We start from the raw sequence: 23885 nt of genomic DNA, 5'->3' as shown, positions 1-23885 counted from the left end.
CCATCTATTGAAAGCATTAGTCTGGAGTCGCGTGATGCATCTAGCAGCTTTTCCTCACCATCAGTTGCCAGTCATTTTCATCTTGTTTTTGCTCATCTACTTCCTTAGCATATTTCCTGAGACAGACTGCAGAAAGCCTTGTCTGTTTTGAAAAACTGGAAGACTGGGGTACTTTACCTTCTTTCAGTACCCTTTTCTTAACCTCCTTACATTTCTGGCTGCCTGGTTTGTATGTATGTATGTATGTATGTATGGCGAAACATGGCAGTATGGTATCTGAGTATGTGCATTACACATGTGTATTTGACATTTACTTGCATGTATTTGGAGCCTGTAGGTCCTACCAGCACCACTGATATCCACTGTCCCTGGAATCAATATCCCTGATCATTATGATGTATTTTCCCTCTCTGGGTCCAGCTGTCCCTCTCTGGGTCTGGTATCTCTTGTGAAAGCAAGGCACAAATCATCTGTTTCGCTAAGTCCTACTTTAAGCTCACTCACTGTTCACTTGCTCTGCTCTCAAACTGTTCTGATTGGCTCCAGCAAATCTCACATGACCAGGGCAACAGGTGCATTCAAAATGGGGAAATAAATTTTCATAAAAATCCTAAGGTATGATCTACAACTCAAGTCTCAACGCATCCCTGGTGTGCTCTGGTCCATGGGGTCACGAAGAGTCAGACACGACTAAACAACTAAACAACAACAACAGGATGTTGCAAAGCGATCAGCAATTGCATGAAAGCAAAAAGTCAACTGACAGCACTCTCCCTTGTTTGCCATCTTTCTGTCTTTGAAAACTCCACTAGTGTTTAGGTCTTTTGCTCCCTACGAGGACAGCGAATCTTAAGCCCACTCAATAAATGCTTCCTCACTCTTATGCAAAATAAATTAACCTCATCAGGCTGTAGAGTCATTCAAAGTTTTATTAGTGAATCACTCTGATGAGGACAGAATAGTATGAAAATGCTTTGGCAGACCTACAATTATTAGGAAGGGGTTTTTTTTGCACTGCTGAAAATCTATCTCTCTCTCCCTCTCCCTCCCCCACTTCTCTCTCACACACATATAAAGGTTAATTTTTATAGTTCTTATAAATGAGGTCTGTGTGGTATTTTATGTGAGCAGTTGCCTGCAACTGAAACTTAATCTTTTTCTTGTAGCTGTTGGCATCCATCTGCCTGGAGAGACAATGGATTGCACCTGTGAGTGTTAAGTCAAACCGCTGGAGAATCACAGGGTACAAGCCTGAATCATGGCCAATTATAATAACTATTTCTCAGTGGTAGAGTACATGCTTTAGATGCAAAAGGTTCCAGGTTCAATCTCTGACATCTCCAATGGAAAGAATCAGTTGGCAGATGAGATTAAAGACCATGGAGTACTGTTGCCAGACAATACTGGCCTAAATAGATAAATAATCTATCCTCATTTAAGGCAAGTTTCTTTATTCATATAGGTTCCTGCCAATTTAGCTCTAGGGTCGTCATGAGTTGTTGTGAGGAACTGCAGGGTAATCACGGTCACTTACTATTATTCTGGCCTAACATCTGCTTTTTACAGGTTAACTTAGAAATCCATACTTCCTAGACAATACACAAACTGAACCACAGGTATCCTTTAAAATTCATACTTCTCCAAACTTTGCAATGCAGTTCTGCAGTCAAGTAATGTTTACAAACATGCATATACAGTACAGTACTATGGTAAAATGTGCATTAAAATGCACATATTAGTGAAAATAACATTTTAAAAGCAGTATATTAGGGGAAATTGCTTTGCAAAAAAGTGTCAAAATGGTATGCATTTATTAAGGGAAATTCACACTAAATTTATGAGAAATGTTCATGAGAATTTTTTCCACAAGCTGCTGCAGTAGAAAACTTAATTTAAGATTGGAAAAATGAGAGACCAAAATTGACAAATTCATTGATCCCTAGACCCAGGTACTAAAAGCCAATACAAATAAGATACTGTACAACATTCATACGCCCTAAAATATGACTAACTACTTTCTTGGTTAAGTTTCGTTATGGTAGTTTTGGGGGTATTATTTGTGCATTACAAACATTTGTATATTACATGGAGTTCCCTAGGATCAGTGGTTAAGGAAATAATGACGAGCATAACATCAAACATCTGTATCGCTCCAAAAAAGATGCATTCAGTGAAACCTGTACTGCAACCATTGGTTAATGCCAGGTATCCTAGCATTGTTAAGGTGGTGTAATGGAAAATGACAGTTTCACATATTTTTTCCACTTTATATATTTGCAAAATTGAAATTAGTTGCTTAACTTACACATATGCATTGCCTCCACAGCTACCTTGTGTCTGATTAACAATGTCACTCCATAGGTTAACAGTAATCTAAAGTCATTCAAATGTTTACTGGGTGGTTTAGCAATGGTATTTACTAATAGCTCCTCTTTTAAATAGGGTTATCAGGTCTTACTTTGCTTTCATGCTTTGTGTCTTTTATCTAAGAAGCCCTTTTTAGGCCCACCACATATGGGGGGGGGGGACACACATATTGAGAGGCCCCTTCCATGCCCATTTCTGATTACTAATCAACTCACATAATTTGTCATGGAACAACAACTTATCACACATACTCAACATATGACATGTTTAAAATAAGTGGCATTGCAGCGTAGGTTAGCACCAACTTCTCTACTTCCATCTCGTGTTCAACGAGAGGCTGAGGCAAGCCATTTTTAACAACGTGTTACTGATTCCTGAGAGTACATTACTGATAGTAAGACCAGACTGTGCACCGATCGTTCCTTTGCAGTATTTAGATCGCTGCAGTCAGAAACTGGGCTCTGCTATTCTTATTTAGCACTTGGAACGCTGAAAGTTAAGAAACATCATACTGAGATTTAAGCAATGTTTAAAAGAACAAAAAAAGGTCTGAGTCATGAAACACATTTGTCCCCTCCTATTAAATATGGCCTAGTTGCCGCTGCAGTAAGCCTGTGTTCACACCATATGTATTAAGACACATTTGAAACACATGTTTCTCCATAGAATCCTGAGAACTGCAGTTTAACCCTCACGTAGCTACAATTCCCCACACCTTTAACAAACTACAGCTCCCAGATTTTGCAGGGGGGGAAGTCGCATAAATATATGGTGTATACACAGCATCTGGGAGCTGTGGGTTCTCACAATACCCTTTTGTACAAAGAAGTTAGTTCAACATTTAAAAATAATAATAGCCAGCATACCAGGGAGAAGGTGGGGCTAGACGCTTTCTGATCTCTTGTAACAACTTTTTTCTATATAAAACCTTATCATTAGACTAATAATACTTCTTAGACCCTCAATCCTTCAGCTCCGTCAGAGCCAATCACTCTTCCTCAGCCTTGTCTACCTTACAGGACTGATGTTGTGGGAACAGGACGGGGAATCCATGTCAGTAATGCTATCTTGAGTCGCTTGGAGGAATGAGTACATCTTTGTTAAGGGCCCTCTTCAGGTATCTCTTAAAGGAGCCGTGTGCCAGATACAGTGGTACCTCGGGTTACATACTCTTCAGGTTACATACGCTTCAGGTTACAGACTCTGCTAACCCAGAAATATTACCTCGGGTTAAGAACTTTACTTCAGGATGAGAACAGAAATCGTGCTCTCCGGCAGCGCGGCAGCAGCGGGAGACCCCATTAGCTAAAGTGGTACCTCAGGTTAAGAACAGTTTCAGTTAAGAACAGACCTCCAGAACGAATTAAGTTCTTAACCTGAGGTACCACTGTATATAGTTGGCAACATATACATTACACCTCAACAAGTGCTTTTTTTCTTTTAAAAAAAGGTGCCAGAATTCAGAATGGCAATAGCACTCACCTGAGAGGTGCTGGAACTGCACTTCACGCTATTAATTTTTGTACCTGTTTTGTACATCTGTTAAAACATAATGATTTAACAAAGCCTATATTGGAACTTTGTTAAATCATTATGTTTTAACAGATTTAACAAAGCCTATATTGGAACTGGCACGTGGGTGGCACTGTGGGTAAAAGCCTCAGCGCCTAGGGCTTGTCAATCGAAAGGTCGCGGTTCGAATCCCCGCGGCGGGGTGCGCTCCCGTCGTTCGGTCCCAGCGCCTGCCAACCTAGCAGTTTGAAAGCACCCCCGGGTGCAAGTAGATAAATAGGGACCGCTTTACAGCAGGAAGGTAAACGGCGTTCCGTGTGCTGCGCTGGCTCGCCAGATGCAGCTTTGTCACGCTGGCCACGTGACCCAGAAGTGTCTGCAGACAGCGCTGGCCCCTGGCCTATAGAGTGAGATGAGCGCACAACCCTAGAGTCTGGCAAGGCTGGCCCATACGGGCAGGGGTACCTTTACCTAGCACTTTAAAAAGCGGGTTTTCAAGGGGAAAGCGGTAGGCAAAATTGCTCTGACCTATGCGTAGAAAGCACGGGACAAGCAGAAGTGTGGATGACGCGCCAGAAAAGAAAAACAGAAAGAATCAGACTATGCCTAAACTACTTAAAGGTATGTAAATAGACTGAAGATGGTTGTTTTTTAAAAGAAATGGGGAAAAGATAAGATATAGATAAGGAAATAAGAGCATTCCATTGAAGGCAACACTTTCCCTCAAAATGCATTTTATGCACTCTGGAATAACTCTTGGGCAGTGCACTAGCATTAAAGAAATATATTTGTGTTTTAATTTCAGGACAGACATATTCAACACTAGTGTAGTTTCAGCTGTTGCTCTCTGGAAGTCACATTTGCGTTATGGTGCAACAGCAATGGGTTTTATAGGAAGCCATTTTGGTTGTGTTGGTAGTCAATTTGCAAACCTGCTTAGTCTGGACCTGGGCAATGTGGGTTACCTTTACAGCAGGTCAGATAAGGTCTCTTCCAGGATTGCTGTGATGTGGACAGAGAAGGTAAAAATAATAAATCATGTTATTTATGATGAAATAAACACTCCTAGTCTTTCTTAGAATTTCAATACACTTTGGGTTTTAGGCCTGGCTTGAAAAGGAACACAGGATTGGTAAAGTGAGAAGTACAAATGGAAAAGAATATTAAGCTGATATTAGAATTATCTTCAAAGTTGCCTGAGCTTTTTATTGGCCTTGAGTATATATTTCAAGATTATTGAAGGGGGGAGCACATTAATACACCAAACTTTAATTCTTGTTAGTTTATCCATGCAGCCCAGTACTTTTTTCCCTCCAGCCTGTTCCAGAAACGTTTGTTCACTTGTTACAAACCATGTCACAAATCTTCAGTGCGGCAGCTAATATTTTACAATTGATCAAATAAACTGGGCTATGTATTCTAAATATGTGACTTAATGAAAACAACTGAAAGATTTATGCTCCATTTAATGTACTTAGCTGAAGACCCAGGGGGATTGCCAAAGGAGATAAAAACTGCAGTACGGGTTAATGCTTAGTTATCTTTTGGTTAACTCTTATAGCTTAGTAGTCAAAGGACATGAAAGGAAAACCTTTGATAAAAATTAGCCTATTTGTAAATTCCAAAACAGGCAGCTGCCTTTATGTGTAGCGCACTGTAGGCTTTTATACTTCCAAACAAGGGGTTGTAGCAAAACTTCTTTTGCCATTTATGGACAAGGACAATATTTTTATTGGTTTGGCATCCTAGGAGACAGGGAAAACTTAAAATCAATTTTGTGAATGAAAAGGCAACTTATCTGAAACTATTAAGTAAAAAAAGATTTTCTTAAAAAGTTTTTCCATTCTTTAAATTTATTTATTATCATCATTTTGAAAAGAAACATAATCACTGGAAAATAATAATTGGAAAATAATTAACATACATCCTTCCATAATATGCTAATGTATCCATCACAGAGCAAAGTCAACATATTAATAGTTGCGCGTACACTAAAATCAAGGTCACAAAGCAAAGGAAACATATTAAGGTTAGGTTACAAATCCCTTGACTAGTCAAACACCCTATTATTGTTTGACTGAGGTCAAATACTGTCATAGAGACCTTGAGGTCAACAATATTCTTATGTAAGTATACGTGGCATTCTTATCTTTTTATTACACCATGATGTCACATCTAACGGCACAAAGACCTTGTTCTGCAGCTTTGCAGGAATCAAGATCGCACACCCGTGTGCACGCATATGCCCTGCCCAAAATTTTCTGCTGGTGGTTCTGATCTCTCTTCTCTCAATTATGTGTCACAGTCTAATTTCTTCTACTTACCACATGTCATCACTGCAGATGTCATTGAACAGGAGTACAGTACAGGATTCAGGAGAAAGCATGACACCAACATATATGTACATGTAATGTTTAATCACAGCAGCTGAAGTCACAGGTGGTAGTAGTGATACTAAAATTGCATTCCTATTTCTTATAGAGCACAGCACATCATTTCTCAAAAACATGTACTCCTGACATATAGCATGGTTCTATGTACAATGCAAAGCCGCTATGCAAATCCTCTCTCACCCCTTTCCAAGCTGGAAGCAATGAGAGGGAAACGAGTGGAAGAGATTTAGTCATGCCCAGTGCAGTGGTACCTCGGTTTACGAACTTAATCCGTCCCAGAAGTCCATTCTTAAACCAAAACCATTCTTAAACAGAGGCATGCTTTCCCTAATGAGGCCTCCTACCACCGGTGCCCTTCCACTGTTCAGATTCCGTTCTTACACCAAGGTAAAGTTCTCAAACCGGGACACTATTTCCGGTTTTGCAGAGTTCATAAACCAAATCGTTCTTAAACCGGACTGTTCTTAAACTGAGGTACCACTCTACTAAACTTCCCACCAATCTGGGTGGGGGACTGCCAGGGCCCAGGGCAGCTTTGCATCCTGTAAATCTACGCTGTTGCTTGGAGTGTCCCTAATGTGTCTGCTTTTTAGCCCTCCAGTGTCAGTTGGACCAGGACTTAGGATGAGCCAATAGCAGTTGTCAGGAAAACTCCACCATCAGATTTCCCTTTCTGGTATCAGAGCAATGTATCGGATGTCAGATGGGGTGGTTCCAGTGAAACCTGTCCTATGAACCCTGCAGTTTGGTATTGCATGATTCATTTTTTTATTTTTTTTTTTTATAATAATTTTTATTACATTTTTTACAAAAATAACAAAGAGATCAAAAAGTAAGAAAGAAAAAAAAAAGACCAGAAAAAAAGGAAAAAGAAAAACACGACCATTTCAATAACTCATTTCAAATTTCCATTGGACTTCCCCCATCCCTCGCAGAATGCATTTCTTAACAATAAATTTATCAGCAAATTATATCCTTATTTCGTATGTTTCTTTCTATTTTCAATTACAGTTTAAATTTAAATCTCTTGATCAATATATACTCTGAGCAATATACCATAATATCGTTTTTACCCATTTAAACCTTGATTCTTTCATAAATCTTGTCAAATTTCATAAATAATTAAGTTTTGTTACTGGAGCTAGATTCCCAATCACACGACATCTTATGTTTCATATAACTTATAATACTTTTGCAAATAGTCTTTAAATTTTTTCCAGTCCTCCTCCATTGCTTCTTCTCCCAAGTCTCGAATCCTTGCAGTCATCTCGGCTAATTCCATGTAGTTCATCAGTTGCGTGTGCCAGTCCTCCAGTGTGGGCAAATCTTGGATCTTCCAATGCTTAGCGATAAGAATTCTTGCTGCTGTTGTAGCGTACATAAAAAAAGTTCTATCCTTTTTAGACACCTTCTGGCCGACAATGCCCAGAAGGAAGGCCTCTGGTTTCTTGGGAAAAGTGTACTTAAACACCTTTTTTAACTCATTATAGATCATTTCCCAGAAGGCCTTCAGTCTTGGGCAGGTCCACCAGAGGTGAAAGAATGTTCCCTCAGCTTCCTTGCATTTCCAACATTTGTTATCGGACAAATGGTAAATCTTAGCTAGCTTAACCGGGGTCATGTACCACCTGTATACCATTTTCATAATGTTTTCTTTCAAAGCATTACATGCAGTAAACTTCATACCGGTGGTCCATAACCTTTCCCAGTCATCAGACATAATATTATAACCAATGTCCTGAGCCCATTTTATCATTGCTGGTTTAACTGTCTCATCTTGAGTGTTCCATTTAAGCAGCAAGTTATACATTCTCGATAATAACTTGGTCTTTGGTTCAAGCAACTCTGTCTCAAGTTTCGATTTTTCCACCTGGAAACCTGTTTTTTTGTCTAGCTTAAAAACCTCATTAATTTGGGCATAATGCAGCCAATTTTGCACCTTATCCTTTAGTTTTTCAAAGCTCTGCAATCTCCAGTTACCTTCAATATTTTCTATTATTTCCCAATATTTCGGCCAATAAGCCTCCATATTGGTTGTTTTCCGAGCTTTGGCCTCTATTGGTGAGATCCACCTCGGAGTTTTGCTTTCCAATAAGTCTTTGTATTTTTTCCAGACCATATATATTGCTTTTCTGACAATATGGTTTTTAAACATTCCATATGATTTACCCTTGTCATACCACAAGTACGCATGCCAACCTAACGAATTGTTGAAGCCTTCCAGATCTAGGACATCAGTGTTTTCTAATAGAATCCAATCTTTCATCCAGCAGAAGGCTGCCGCTTCATAGTATAGCCTTAAGTCCGGCAGGGCAAACCCCCCTCTCTCTTTTGCATCAGTTAATATCTTAAACTTTATTCGGGGCTTTTTGCCCTGCCAGACAAACCTAGAAATGTCCTTCTGCCACTTTCCAAAACATTCCACTCTGTCCACAATCTGCAAGGCTTGAAACAAAAACAACATCTTTGGCAAAACGTTCATCTTTATAGCTGCAATTCGGCCTAACAAGGATAATTTCAGTCTTGACCAAATTTCTAAATCTTTTTTAACTTCTAACCAACATTTCTCATAATTATCTTTAAATAGATTCAAATTCTTGGAAGACAGATTGACCCCCAGGTATTTCACTTTCTTAACAATATTTAGTTCTGTCTCTTTCTGAAACCCTTCTGTTTCCATGGCCGTCAAGTTTTTCCCTAAGACTTTAGTTTTTTGCTTGTTCAACTTAAAACCCGCCACCCGACCAAATTTCTGGATCAGTTCTAAAACTCTTTTTGTACTGGGTTCTGGCTCCTGTAGTGTTAAAACCAGGTCATCTGCAAATGCTTTCAGTTTATATTGTTTCGCTCCGACCCGTATTCCTTGTACCTGCCGATCCTCCCTTATCATGTTCAGCAAAACCTCCAGGACTGAAATAAACAATAAGGGGGATAGGGGGCATCCCTGTCGTGTTCCTTTTTCAATATGAAGTTCTTCTGTCACCACATTGTTCACTATCAACTTAGCTTTTTGTTCTGAATAGATTGCTTCTATTCCATTCTCAAACCCCCTTCCCACTCCCATCCCTTCCAAATTTTTCTTCATAAATTTCCAGGAAATGTTATCAAAGGCCTTCTCCGCATCAATAAAGATCAATACTGCTTTGGTGTTAATATTTGTTTGTAAAAGTTCCAAGATATCAATAATGTTCCTGGTATTGTCAAACAAATGTCTGCCTGGGAGAAAGCCGGCCTGGTCTTTATGGATTATCTCATTTAATACTTTTTTTAATCTGTTGGCCAGAATATCCGCAAATATTTTATAATCCACATTTAGGAGTGAGATGGGACGGTAGTTCTTAAGTTGAGTCCTTTCAGTTTCCACTTTAGGTATCAATGTGATGAATGCTTCTTTCCACGTATCTGGTGCCTTCCCTCCCCCCATAATCTGGTTACAAACCTCCTCTAGTGGTTGTATCAAATAGTCTTTTAACGTCCTATAATACTTGGAGGTGAGTCCATCAGGTCCTGGAGATTTGCCCAGCTGCATATTCTGAATGGCATCCTCGATTTCTTGTTGTGTTATTTTACAATTCAAGGTTGATCTCTTCTCTTGAGATATTTCTGGAAGACCATTTTCTTTCAAAAATTGTTCTATCTCGGTTACATCCTCGGGTCCTTGTGTATACAGCTTTTTAAAATATTTCTGGAAACACTTTCTAATTTCTCCCGGTTTCTGAATGTTCTTTCCTTCAACTTCTAGATTGGTAACATAGTTTAATTTTTGTCTCTTTTTCAACTGCCAAGCTAGCAGTTTCCCACATTTATTCGCCGATTCAAATGATCTTTGTTTCATTTGTTTAATTCTCCATTCCACTTCTTGGTTAATCAGTTGCGCATATTGTGACTGGTGGAATTTAATTTCTCTTAAAGTCTCTTTGGATTTTGGGTTTAATCTTAATTTTTTCTCGCCGTCTCTTATCTTCTCCAATATCTTGTCCTTTTTACCATTCCAGAGTTTTTTCTTAATCGTATTCTGTTGTATCAGAAACCCTCTCATAACAGCTTTGCTCGCGTCCCAGATTGTTCTTTTTTCCACCGAGGTGTTCAAGTTGATTTCAAAATAGTCCTTTAAAGCTTTTTGGGCCTTCTTTACAATCTCTTGATCTCTTAGCAGGTTGTCATTCATTTTCCATCTGAAGGAGTCGGCAGTAGTAAATCTCATTTCCATTTTCAGAGCGTTATGGTCGGAGCAAGTCTTTGGGCAGATTTCTATTTTTGTGGTCTTAGGTGCCAGCCCTCTAGTTGTCCAAATTTGGTCGATCCTTGTCCATGACAGGTGGGCCTCAGAAAAGAAAGTTCCTTCTTTACCTAGGGGGTTTCTCGTCCTCCATGAGTCAATTAAATCCATATTGTCAGTTAATTCAAAGAAAGTTTTTGGTAGTCTTCCATCTTTAGTCAAATTCTGGTTCTGTGACTTATCCATAAAAGTAGAGACAACCCCATTCATGTCTCCCATCATAATGATGTTAGAATAGTCCAGATAGTCCAATAATGTCTCATGCAGCTTCTTATAAAATTCTGATTTCCCCTCGTTTGGTGCATAAATTCCTAATATCAAAATTTTCTCTCCTTGGGTCGAAATCTCAATAGCCAGGATTCTTCCTTGTTCATCTTTAAACAAAAATTTCGGTGAAAGAGTCTCTTTGGCGTAAATCACCACGCCTCTCTTCTTGACTCTGTCTGATGAGATGAATTCTTGGCCTAATCTTTTATTTATTAACACCTTCCTGTGTACCCTTGTCACATGGGTTTCTTGCAAACAAATTATATCCAAATTCTCTTTCTTTAGGATATGGAAGATCCGTTTGCGTTTTTCTGGGGAATTCGCGCCATTAATGTTCCAACTATACAGCTGCAGAGACATCTTGTATCAATCTGTTGTTACTCTTGTGGGGTGTCCTCTTTTTTGTCCGAGTCCGAAGGTGGTAACTCTTTCCCTAACTCTGGTGGTGGCCAAATAGCTGCTCCTTTCTGTAGGTCTTCTCCGTGATCGTGTAGGAACTTCTGGCAATCCTCTTTCGTTTTGATTTTTATCTTCTTTCCTTTGTATTTAAATAAGACACCTTGTGGGAACTCCCACCTGTAAAGTATTCCGTTACCTCTCAAAAGTCCAGTTAGGTCAGTGTAGTTGGCTCTTAGATCCAGTAATTGTTTAGGGATATCTTTGTAAATTTGTGCTCTTCTATCCTGGATCACAAGTGCTTTATTGAAGTGTAAATCAAGTAGCTTGTCTCTCTCCTGTTTAGTCCTTAAAATAATCAAACAGTCTCTAGGCCTGTCCTTCCCAACGACTCTTCCCAATCTAAATGCAGTCGTTATTTTGAAATCTGTGTCTTGGTTTATACCCCAGAATTTGGAAAATTCTGCCGTTAAAAAGCCGGTCAAATCCTCTTTCTCAATCTCTGGGATAGAGCGTAATCTCAGGTTATTTTCCCTGTTTCGCAGTTCCACCAAAGACAGGTAGGCCTGCTGGTCTGTAATATGTTTGTGGAGCGGTCTTACCTCTCCTTTCAGTTCCTCCACTCCTTTGGCTGCAGCCTCTGCTTTTCCAATCGCAGCCTCCGCCAATTTTCGATTTTCAGATGTTGCGTCGTTTAAATTTCCAATATCTTGTGAATGCTTGGCCACCTGTTCCGAAAGTTTGGTAATTGAAGATGTGGCTAAGTCAATTTTTGCAGTTTGATCATCCACTTTTTTGTTCAAAATTGCGAATTGTTGTAACATTTCCTCTAAAAGAGTGTTAGATCCTCCAGATGCCATATCCTCACCTATTGGTTGTTCAGCTTCTTCAGCTGGTGTTGTTGGCGAGGGTGCAGTCTGTAAAACAGCAGGGACTGAAGATCTACGTCCCTGAGAAAACAGGGTTGTTTGTGTCAGTTTGCCTTTCCCTGCCTTCGACGCAGCTCTTGTTTTTACCCTGTCGCTCATTCCACACCTGTCTTTGGATTCAAGGTCAGACTGTCAAAAGTTTCATGAGAAAGGCAGGCACAAGCGTAAACAATCTAACCACAGAAAGACAAAGCAAAGTTGGTTCTCAGGAAATTGTAAGTCCCAAGTTCCACTAGAGGGAGTAATGTTGCAATTCAGGGAAGAAGAAACAAAATTTCAGACGCCATTAAAGTTCCTTAAGTTAAGTAAATTAACGATGATCCTTGGAAAAGACCTTTTCCCTCTAGCAGAGCTCTCACAGTGTTGCCATAAGTTTCTTAAAGGGTGCAAAGTACAGTTGTTTAATTGTATCCAACAGTAATGCCTCTAAGTGTCCATTTCAAATTTATAAGTGTATCCGCAAAGTAGCCTTTTGTCCCACTGCAAGTCCGGGACTGGGGGTTTTAAAGTCTTTAGAATTTAGAAAAGTCCAGCAGAGGAGAAAGTCCCCAAATAAGGTACAGAAAATAGCAAGGAAATAAAAGTAACTTGCCTGCTTCAGTTTCCGACTTTTCCGAACGTATGATGTCTCACTTTAAAATCTCTCCGCACTGCTTCCAGCTTGTCAAATCTTTGCTTTTGATCACTAGCATCCTCGGGAGACGGACTTCCTTTTTCTCGCCTCCCGCTTTCAGCCAAATTCATAAATTTGTAATCCAATTTTGAGTAAATCTTACTCACGAGTAGTTGGTTTGTAATCCAATGTAAAAGGAAGAAAGGTCGGCGCTCATCCGCAACAGCCGCGCGGCTTCACTCCCGCAGAAAGAGCGATGAATCCACAGCACCGCTTCCCCTCCGCGCTTCCGGAGCCCCTTACGGGGTCCCTTCTTCGTTTTGGGGGTCGCTCTAGGTGCCCGCCGGATCCCACGGCCACGAGCTCACTCTGCTCGTGGTTTTTCTTAGTGGGTCGTCGCTTTGCCGCAGCGAACGACCCTTTTCTGCGGAGCCCCTCTTCGCAGCGCAAAGAGGACCGCCATTGCTTGCTTCGCGCCGCCTCCGGAAGCCCCATGATTCATTTTTTTAAATACTAAATTTTCAGTGAGGGTTACTAAGATTGGTTCAGGGATTAAATAAAACGGCACACAGTTTGAAAGCATTGGTGACCAATTACAGGTTGGCTTGACATGATACCACACACAGAGGGCATGAAATGAAGAGAGCGCTCCAGGCTTCAGCATCTTAAAAAGTGATGGTGCATCCTACCTACTCAACAGCTGATTGTCTAGAACCCAAAAGCACTTTCAAATTAGCTGACAGCACCTGGGGGGGCTTAGGAGGGGCATGAGGAAGATGCCACTATTTTCCATACAGTTTGTGGATTCCAATGGAAACTTAACTGCTGTTGCACTAAGTAAGGCACAGTATGATGGACATCAGCTTCAGTAACTCCCTGACTGGAAATGTGCCTCCAACATCCACCTATAAACCTCATGAAACTTTGTCAGGGGTTTTCATTTTAACATTTGGTTGTAATTGTTGTTATGCATATGCTGCCTGGGTGTGCATTTTGTTGATTTATAAAAAACAAACTAGATAATAAATATTACCTATTGCCGATGAACTATGTATGCATGAATCATTGCACAAATTTATACATGTGTTGTCAAGTGAGATTACACAGACTCCAGGGGTCACGAGTGGGACTTGTATCCAAAAGAAAAAAGACGAGTCAAGAGGGCGTGCTGAGAGGTTGCAACCTTAGCACCAGTCCTCCTTCTTGAAGGCTAAATGTCAGTAGGGCTTGGAGGCATTGAAATTAATCCAATCACAATGAAGGAATAAAGACAAGGCATCTGTACCTCTATTGACTTTTCACGTTTGTGTGATAATTATTGTAACATTTTATTAAAGGCCACAGACCTTTTGATGATAAATACATCTCATTACATGGAATTTTTATACGTAATCATCCCATAGATCTTCGTGTAATTCAGTGGATGTATTTATCGTGTGTTAATCCTAGCATAACAAGCCTTTAACCTATTTGACTTGATTGCAGGCGTATCATATGATTTCCTGGAAAAGTCTTCTTCTCTTTTTCTCTCATCCTCTCTTATACACCAGAAAAGTTTTATTGCTTTCTTAACCCTTTTGTGAGACCCCATATTTTTCTTTTTCCATGCTCCCTTTTTACTTTCTCTAAATTCAAGAGCTACCAAATTCAGTTACTAGCTTGGCTTTTCTCAGAGCTAGAAAAAGATTTCAAATTTCTGAGCACCAACAAAAGTTTACCAAGAGCAGAGAAGAAAAAGACTACAAAGCCGTTGTCAATATGGCAAGAAACAAGCATATATGGAACAGCTACACTCTCTAGGAATTCTCTGTAAAAGCCTATATCAGAACACCAACAAACACCACACGTTCTTTCCTTCTTCACCTGTCTATTCCTGCATCTTGCACAGAGCACAGACTGAGCATGATATATCATACTCTAAGATGTGGTATGTTCTAAGAAAACCAAAACATTTGCACATTGAAGATCTGTTAATTTCAGACCTTTGGAGCCACTGACCTCAGCCCCCAAGCAAAAGTTTTCACACTGTATGTGAGTTTTTTAAAATGTGCTTCAAATATTGTGGTTTTAGTGGGTTTATTAATCCAGCTCTGTAATATGCATCTGTTAAAATAAGAGCAAATAAACAGATTCCTCCAGAATCATTTTGACGGCCAGGGGCAAAAGCAGCTATAATGGATGCTGGTGAACAATCTCCCTCAGAAAGGATTTAGGTATCATTATGAGACTCACCTGCATGAGTAGAAATTTATTGCATCTATTATCTATTGCAGGAACCTCAGGAACCAGCCTCAGGACTGAATGTAACCTGTTGTAGAAAGGTAAGAGTCCCACCAACCGTTCTGCCTCCTTTTGCCTCTGGCCCTGCCCACCAATGGTTTGTGGCCCCTGGAAGACTACCCATGAGGGAATGCGGCCCTTGGAATTGAAAAGGTTTCCTACCCTTGATTCTGTCTCCTATCTCCTAACAGCACTATTTCCCCTCAGCTGTACTTCCTGTTTCACCCAGTTCCCAGAAGTAACAATCCAGTCCTTTGAACCAAATATTCTCAGTAGTGTAGTAGTTCATCAGAGGCGGGGAAAGTCACTGGGAATAACTCTAGCCAGATACTACCAGAAGCAAATGCAGGCGTTTGATTTACAGTATCTTTGGATGAATGGGATAGTAGTAGTTTTGTCTCATTTATATGCAAAGTACCATATATGCTATAAGCAAAATGTAATAATATAAAAATAAGGCAAAAATAAAATGAAGCACCAGAGAGGATTTAAAATCAAAATATTATATAATAGACAAAGGAAACTTTGTTCATGGTTTGCCTATGTCATAGATCTATTTGAGTACTTTATTGCAACATATCAACCCACTCTTCCTCAGTATCAACCCACTCTTCCTCAGTATCAGCATGTTTGTGATCTTTCCTGGCACTGCTTTGATCTTTTACCTCTTTTGTTAAGAATACTAAATTAGTAACATTAAACTGAGCTGTAATTTAGCATTTCATTTTATACAAAGTGAAAGCTGAAAGCCGTCAGGTTATGAGTGGTGCCATACATTTAACCATTTAAACCAAGGCCGTGGCTTGGGGGGCAGAGGAAGCTATTAAGATGTCTACAGCACTTAGTTCTGTACACAGCTGTCATGCTTTTAATGTCAAACTTTGTCACCAAGGTCAGGGTGAGACAGAACTGGCTAATAGTGCCACTTCTTCACTCTCTCCAATTACAGCAATGGGATGACTGAAAGCAGCACAGAACTCAAAGTAGGGCATGCAGGTATTTTGGAAATGGGTGTCATAATAATGTCTTAATTATAAAATAGGGGTGAGAAACCTGTGTTGCTACAGATGTTGTTGGACTACAACTCCCATTATCCCTGACGGTTGGCCGTGATGGCTAGGCATGATGGCAGTTGGAGTCCAAAAAACAACAGGATGGTCACAGGCTTACCTGAGAGCCAGTGTGGTGTAGTGGTTAAGAGCGGTGGACTCGTAATCTGGGGAACCGGGTTCGCATCTCCGCTCCTCCACATGCAGCTGCTGGGTGACCTTGGGCCAGTCACACTTCTTTGAAGTCTCTCAGCCCCACTCACCTCACAGAGTGTTTGTTGCGGGGGAGGAAGGGAAAGGAGAATGTTAGCTGCTTTGAGACTCCTTTGGGTAGTGATAAAGCGGGATATCAAATCCAAACTCTTCTTCTTCTTCCCTGATATAAAACCACTGAGAAATATTACCTACTTTGGCTATTTAGGAAATTTTGTGATATTACTTGACATAGTGATAAATGTGACATAGATTATTGTCAACAAGTGGTGGGCAGCTGCTGTGTTTGAAGGAACCTGAGTCCCCAAATCCTGCATTCTTCTGCCCAAGTGTAAAGAAGCTCGCAGAACACATGTGATGAGATACTATTACAGAAATTGAATCTTCAGAAGTTCCAGCTTATAAAAGCATGCTCTGGATTGTTAGATGCAGTGGTGCATTCACACTGAGAGATGTAAGCCACTGGAGCGCAACACATTCATTCAATCACACCGTTTTCTAATATTAAATAACAGAATTTTAAAAAGAAATTACTGAACAACCTTGTCTATGGATAAATGTGTAGTTATAATTCAAGGAGTAGCTAAGTTAACCAGACTGCCTTCAGGGTGCAGTAGCGGAAAAGCCCATATATACATTTATGCTCAAAAGCACATCAGACATTTTTCGTAATTCGTGAAACTATAACCTTGATGAAAATATTTTAGCACATCAGGCAATATTTGAAAATTCAGAAGAGGTGCTCAGATGGCCCCTTGGAATTCTCTACCCTTTGAGCAGAGTTTTGGGGCACCCTCCAGGAAAGGAATCTGCAAACTACAAGCCTCCCATTGCTGTCTATGGCAGATGGATTTCCATAGACGCATGGATTATTTTCTCATCCTGCTGCTAAAAATGGAAAATGTTAGTTTATATGCATGAAACTGCATTGCTGGATCAAATCCATGCCGTTTAGCAAACATCTAACAGAAAATACTGCAACAACTTTCCCCTACGAATATACTGATCAAAGCCATCAATACTGAGCAAATCTGAGCAAGTCTATGTGTAACTGAACCCCCTCTGTTTCAGTAGAGTTATCTTCTAAGTACCTAGAATTACTGCCACATCCTGAATGGGTGCAGTTTCTACTCATGTAATTAAACACACTAAACTTGCTATGCAGTCCCACTGATGGCAATTTAGTTTTCAATAAGTAAGTGGTGTTAAATTTATAGGTGATCTTTTTGAGTCATATTCTCTTAAATCCTTTCAGCAGTTCAATATCCTAGTTTCTATTCCTAATGCAGTTATTGGGGAAATTCCATTCATAGAATAGGCTGTGACTTAACTAGGCTTAACCAGCATTTTACTAGGCTTTGCTAACAAAATAGACTTGGGGTATGGGGTTTGCATAATTTACTTCTAGCCACTAAACTTTTTTTGTTGCTATAAATGAGTGGTGTGTAACTAAACCAAAAGAATGTGAAATGCAATATTTAAAAAGAATCTTATATGCAATATTGATTTACTGCAGTGGCTGAAAACACTTTTCATTTTGAGGGCCAGTCCTTTATGGGCAACCTTTCAGGGGTCACATGCCAATGATGGGTGTGGCTAGAGGCAAATGTGGGCGGAGCAATGAATGTGACTATTACCTTTGTACAGTAAGTTACATTCCAGCCATGCAAAAGACAGAGATTTTTACACCCACCCTCATCTCTCCACCCTCTATCTAGGTCTGGCATAGGCAAACTCGGCCCTCTAGATGTTTTGGGACTACAACTCCCATCATCCCTCGCTAACAGGACCAGTGGTCATGGGATGATGGGAGTTGTAGTCCCAAAACATCTGGAGGGCCGAGTTTGCCTATGCCTGATCTAGGTAAACAAGAGGGATCATCACAGTTCACAGACACATTCCAGCCAGTGGAAAGCACCCTGGAAGGTTGCAGAGCACAGCCAGCAAAGGGTATGTGGCCCAAGCTGGATAGAGGGGTCCGACTGAGGCTTCCCAACCATGATTTATTAATGTCAGCTAGATGCACACATGACAATTTGAAGACTAGCAGAAAAGGAAGAGAACTTCATCCCTGCCTACCTTTCTTCATCTCCTTAGTTGGATCTGAAGAAGGCCCAGATCAAATGCCTTGTGCATAAACATCCAAATTTGCAACTATGTGCAGATACCTGTAACGCAGGGTTTCACTGGAATACTTTTTCAGAAACCCCAACATGGTTGGAGATAGGAGAAGATCCTGCATTCAAGTAGAATATTAAAGAGAGACAGATACAAACATTAAAATCAATGTGTGTTTTTTCTGGGGGTACACAGTACTGTAACAATTTTTCCAGAATGTTAAAAGTGTGGTACATACTGTAACAACTTCATAGTGAGTACGAGCACCTTTTTAAAAGAAACACACAAACTGATTAAAATATATTCAGTGATAAATACTATGTAACATCCAGTTGTGTCTGTCAACAAATGGAGCAAACTTCCCCCACAAAACAAGACTTCTCCTTCCTTTCTTCTGCCCTACAGCCCACAGTAATCACCTCAAATCTGCTCTGAAGGGTCTGAGATCAAAAGCACAATATGAGTGCCAGTAACACCCCAACAAAAAAATCCCAAGGAGTTGTGTTAAAAAATAATTGTAAATCTTATGCACATGGAATTAAATGCTTTAGATAATTTAGTAGCACCTATTTATGTAACAGCAATTCAGAATAATGTCTGTTTCTAAATATTTTAATTCTCAGTTCAAGAAGCAACATGCTAGCTGTTGTAAGGACATTACGATGTGGAAAGAAAAGGGCTAATAATTAGGGTTCACACAGCACATTGAAATAACATTAGGAAAGTCAACACTACTGGATTAATTCTATAACATCATACCTATTGGGGAAAAAGCCTACCACTGCAACATTAAGGGCTTTAGCTAATAGGTGCTTTTTAAAAATCTCTGTCCAAGTCAGTATATACATATGAGTTGCCTATTGCCAATCCATCACAGGATTTCAGTTTCACATTAAGAGTTGATTTGCACTCTGTGTAAACCCCATTTATCATGATGACAGAAGCAAAAGACCTTCATGGTTTGAAATTCCTTCATAACTTTTCAAAGACTGATATAAGATGCTTGTAACACTTCAAAAATTATTACGAAAAGAATTATTTATTTTGCAAGGAATGACTTATGGTGAATGAATAGATATTTTCTAGCGGGACAATGTTTTTCGTTTGGGGAGAAATAGCTATGAAATGCAAGTGGTTGAATATATTCTTTTAACCTGACAAAAATATGAGGCTAGGCTTATGGCCCACCAGTAATAAAATCAAGACTACCTGCCATATAGTATAGACTAGGTATTATCTACCAATGAAATATAGAATCTAAGGAGTTAAGTCAGAAGAATATATATTCATTTTCAAGGCTATCCAGGGCATCCACCTAACAAAGAAACTTACAAATTCAGTGCTAGCCGAATGGTACTGAATGGATAAACGTGGCATACAGAAGGTTTCAACAATGGTTTTCAAACTATGTTTTACAGAACCCTTGGGCAGCTGAAGAATCTTTGTGTATTGTAGGACACTGTGTCATTCTACACAGGGCAATGTGAGGTCCCAATATGTCTAGCTCAGAGCCTTCACCAATCAATTTGGGCCCCTCCAGATGTTTCTGAAGTACAGCTGCCATTAGCCCCAGCCAACATAGTCTGGCTGTCCAAAACATCTGGAGGGCAGCAATTTTGCGGGTGTGTCTTCAAAAGCCAGTAGAATGCCAATACACATGGGGTCGCATGCATTTCAGCAGGGAGTGTGTTCTATAACAGTGGTGCTACCAGTATAAAAAACTTGGCCTCTGTGTGCCAGTAATTATCAGGCCATGGCAAGGCCAGAACCTTGGAACCACTCACATACAATCTCTTAACGGGATTCAGCCTCAATTTGTTGGCACTCATCCAGTCCATCACAGCATCCAAGCACTGGTTCCGCTTGTGCATAGCCTCTCCTGGCTCAGATTAAACAGAGAAACAAAGTTAGGTGTCACCAGCATACTGATGATACTGTGCCCCAAATCTCCTGCTCATTGCTCTCAGCAGCTTCATATCGATGTTAAATAGCACTGGGGATAAAACAATGCCTTGTGGTACACCACAACTGCATTGCCAAGGTGTAAATACATAGCCTTCTCTAAGATTGACCATGCAAGTAGGAACAGAACCACTGTAGAATAGTACCTCCAACCCCCAACTCACAGAGACTGTCCAATGGTGTCAATAACTGCTGAGAGATCTAGAAGAAGAAGAAACAGGGTCACACTCCTTCTTGTCTTTCCCTTGCGGAAGGTCATCCATCAGAGCAAGCAAGGCCAATTCCATGCCAAAACCAAGCCTGAACCTAAAACTGGACAGGTCCAGACAGTTGGTTTCCTCCAAAAGCGCCTGCAGCTGAATCACCATGATCCTCTTTGAGCATCTTGGCTCAAAATGGGGTATTAGTGACTGGGAGATAGTTGCCAAGTACCGCAGGGAAGCCCCCCCCCCCCGGAACAAATGTACCACAAACTCCTTCAAAGATTCATTAACCAACCCACCTGGCCACCCACCCACTGCCCCAGCCACTTCCATGAAAATAGCCAAGATAGGTAAGGGTCAAGAGGGCAAGTAAAGGAGGAACAGCAATAAATCATGGCTCCTGGTTGTTCCAGTTACAGCACCTCTATCTACTGCGGATGGAGCTACAGCATACTTTGCCTATTCCTGCAACCCAGTGCTGTTGCTGCTAAAACAGAAGAGAATGGCCATTAGTGATGATGATGATGATGGGAACTAGTCCAACAAGTTCTGGAGGGCACCACATTGGTTATCGCTGCACTAAAGAAGGATGGGTAAAATAATACATTTATTTGGGCCAATCAGTGTTCGCAAGCTATTAGTGCTAGCAGTCATTCAGCTTTAAGGCTTCTACAAGGTGTTTGAGGCTTTAAACGTTTGGGTGCTAAAAGGAGTTGTGTGGTGGGATTAAATCATGGAGGAGCTACAACATTGCTATGCTTGCCTTTGTTACTGTGCTTATTATTCCTTCAACATTATCAGCAAGTTGTTGAGTGAGGGGAAGATACTAGTTTGCCTATATTTCTGCAAGCTGCAGGATCCTTCCAGGAGGATCATAGAATCACCTTGCCTTGCACATCTGCTCACATGCTAATCTAGTGGTATGGTGTCCTAGTGCAGAGTGATCTTTTTTTTTAATTAATTCAGGGTATTTATGAATCACACCTCCTCCAAAGCAGCAGTAACCACAAAAGCAAAATATATCAAACATCAATAAAAACCAGTACAAGCTACAAATTAAATAACACAGTCGTTTTAATATGTCTAATGTTCTTATAGCCCTTGTAAGCAACTTCCTACCTTGAATCACTTGCTGCTTGAGATTGGACAGGGTAAAGAAAGCTTGTCAACTTGTACATTCTCAAAGTTTTTGTGCCGTCAGACGTAACTCCTGCAGTACATAACGTGAAACTTCTCCTACCTTTGTAGAACTTCAGTGACCCCTGAGATCAGTTCCATTGCTTTTAGAAAATAAAAAAGAAAGCCGTTTTGGTTTAATTTGCAGCTGGATCACAAGATAAGCAGTTATTGGAAGATAGCTTTTTAATGGTCAGGTTATATAATACAGTCTGCAAGAATTTATAGCTTATAGGTAGAGAGGTACTATACTAAACATTATAATTAGGACTATTAAAGTGCTTGATAACTTCATTTGTTTTTCCTTCTCTGATGAACTGATAAATGCCCCTTGGGTAATGCTTGAGCACTTGGGAGGGAGATTTTTGGTGTTTTGTTTTTCCACTTTATGGAAAAAATAACATAACTCCTAGGTATTCTTGTTAAGGAGCATCCAAATCCCAAACAGTGCCAGAGGGGAGTTATGAAATAAAAATGAATGGTCTTAAAGGCGTTGGGAGTCTCTGGGGAATAAATGATAGAATTTTCTTATATTTCCTGTATATGCAGATAACAAATACATTTAATGCAAGAAGGAAATAGAATTTTAATAGAATTTTTAACTAAAGATCTTGAAACAAAACTAGACATACATTTTAATTGAATTTCTGGCTCAAATTACAGCAAACCATTATAAATCATTAGGAATCAGTTTTAAAACTGCTTTCACTTTTAGCCGTATTACAAACACAGAGGTAAGCTTTTACAGCTACAGATAAGTGTTAATAAATTACCCGAATTTCAAAATTAATGGCTGCCCGGCTGCTTTGGGGAGATATCATTGTGTTTCATGAATATTTTGATTTTGTGATTAGATCAAAATGCACTGAATTCCTAAACAGTCATAACTAAGGTCTGCTGATCATAAACTGTTCTTTTTTTAATAAATTATATTCCTCGCAAATCTGCTGATATGGAATAATTAGAAATTGGTTGCCTGCATTTACTGTAAGATTTGCATGACTTTAGATCTCCACCTACTGATCTAGTGGCTGGCAGGAAATGTACATTTTGTACATTTCTAAATATACCTTGCCTGCAGAGATAATGGTTTATATTGTGATGTTAAGAAGGTTTTTATTTGCAAAAAACAAAGCGGTGTCACTTGCCAGTTCTGGAAGACATTGATTAGGCTGTTTATGTCATTCCTATTCAGAACTTATTATTTACAGCTTTTCTGTTTCCATTCCTTTGTAAGCGATAATGATCTGTCTCTTGTAAACTGCTTAAAGTGTGTCTATTTTCCCTCTTTTTAGCAGGTCTTGAAATACATTTTATAGAAATGTGGGTATATTAACATGGAATGTAAATGGTGCAAAATGGAGCATATTAATCGAACGCGGTATCTGTCAATATGATCTTTGAGTGTTATACAAAATATTTAGAGTTAGAGGGAAATGGAAATTGCTCATCCATTCTTCAGCATGGAACACTTGCTATCTGAATGTGACCCTATGGAACATGTATATGCTACAATTAAATGCACTTTACATTTTAGATGCTGTTCGTGTAACATGCACATAGTTATTGTTTCCTGCGGATTTCCTGCAAAGCAGAAAGCATTGTCTGTTATATTGAATCCAGTACTTAGAACTTGGGTTTGGGGGCCATGGTTTTTGAATTGTTTTGAATACTGAAACGTATCGTGTATGGTGTGTGTGTATGTGAGACTATGCACTTTCAACAGCACAGAAAAAGGCCATTGTCTCCTTTGTGGTAGGCACAGATGGTGGGAATTTATACAAGTTTAATTACTAAAATGTTTCTTCATTGTCACGAGCCACTGTCATCACTTCTAGGGCACTATAGCCTTGAAGACACATCAAGATTCTATTCTGGTGTGATAAGCTAAATGTATCCTAAGCTTTACAATTTCCATGTACTAGGAAAAGACATTTTTGAATTTTTCTGATAATTGGTGCCATTACTCCCTACGCTTCCTAATTTTGCTGCTGCTACCTACCAGTGGCGTGCAGTGAATTTTTTTCCTAGGGGAACAGTTAGGGTCAGAGGCACCAGCTTGAGAGGGTGATGGGGGGGTGGGCGTTGTGAGCGTGAGCATCCTGTCTCCCTCCCTAAGCCAGGCAAA

At 39.9% G+C, this 23885-nt stretch overlaps 1 long non-coding RNA gene across 1 annotated transcript in view; it reads left to right on the top strand.

Annotated features, from left to right (window-relative positions):
- The first annotated feature begins 4207 nt into the window (after window positions 1-4207).
- The window catches only part of LOC309539649, a 47901-nt gene continuing 28223 nt past the window's right edge, over window positions 4208-23885 (top strand). The window contains exon 1 of the long non-coding RNA XR_014222910.1: window positions 4208-4901. This is a non-coding gene — a long non-coding RNA (uncharacterized lncRNA). The remainder of the gene's footprint in view (window positions 4902-23885) is intronic.

The sequence above is a fragment of the Podarcis vaucheri genome (assembly GCF_965113315.1).
Source record: "Podarcis vaucheri genome assembly, chromosome: 8".
NCBI lineage: Eukaryota > Metazoa > Chordata > Lepidosauria > Squamata > Lacertidae > Podarcis > Podarcis vaucheri.
This window is presented reverse-complemented; position numbering and strand designations above follow the sequence as displayed.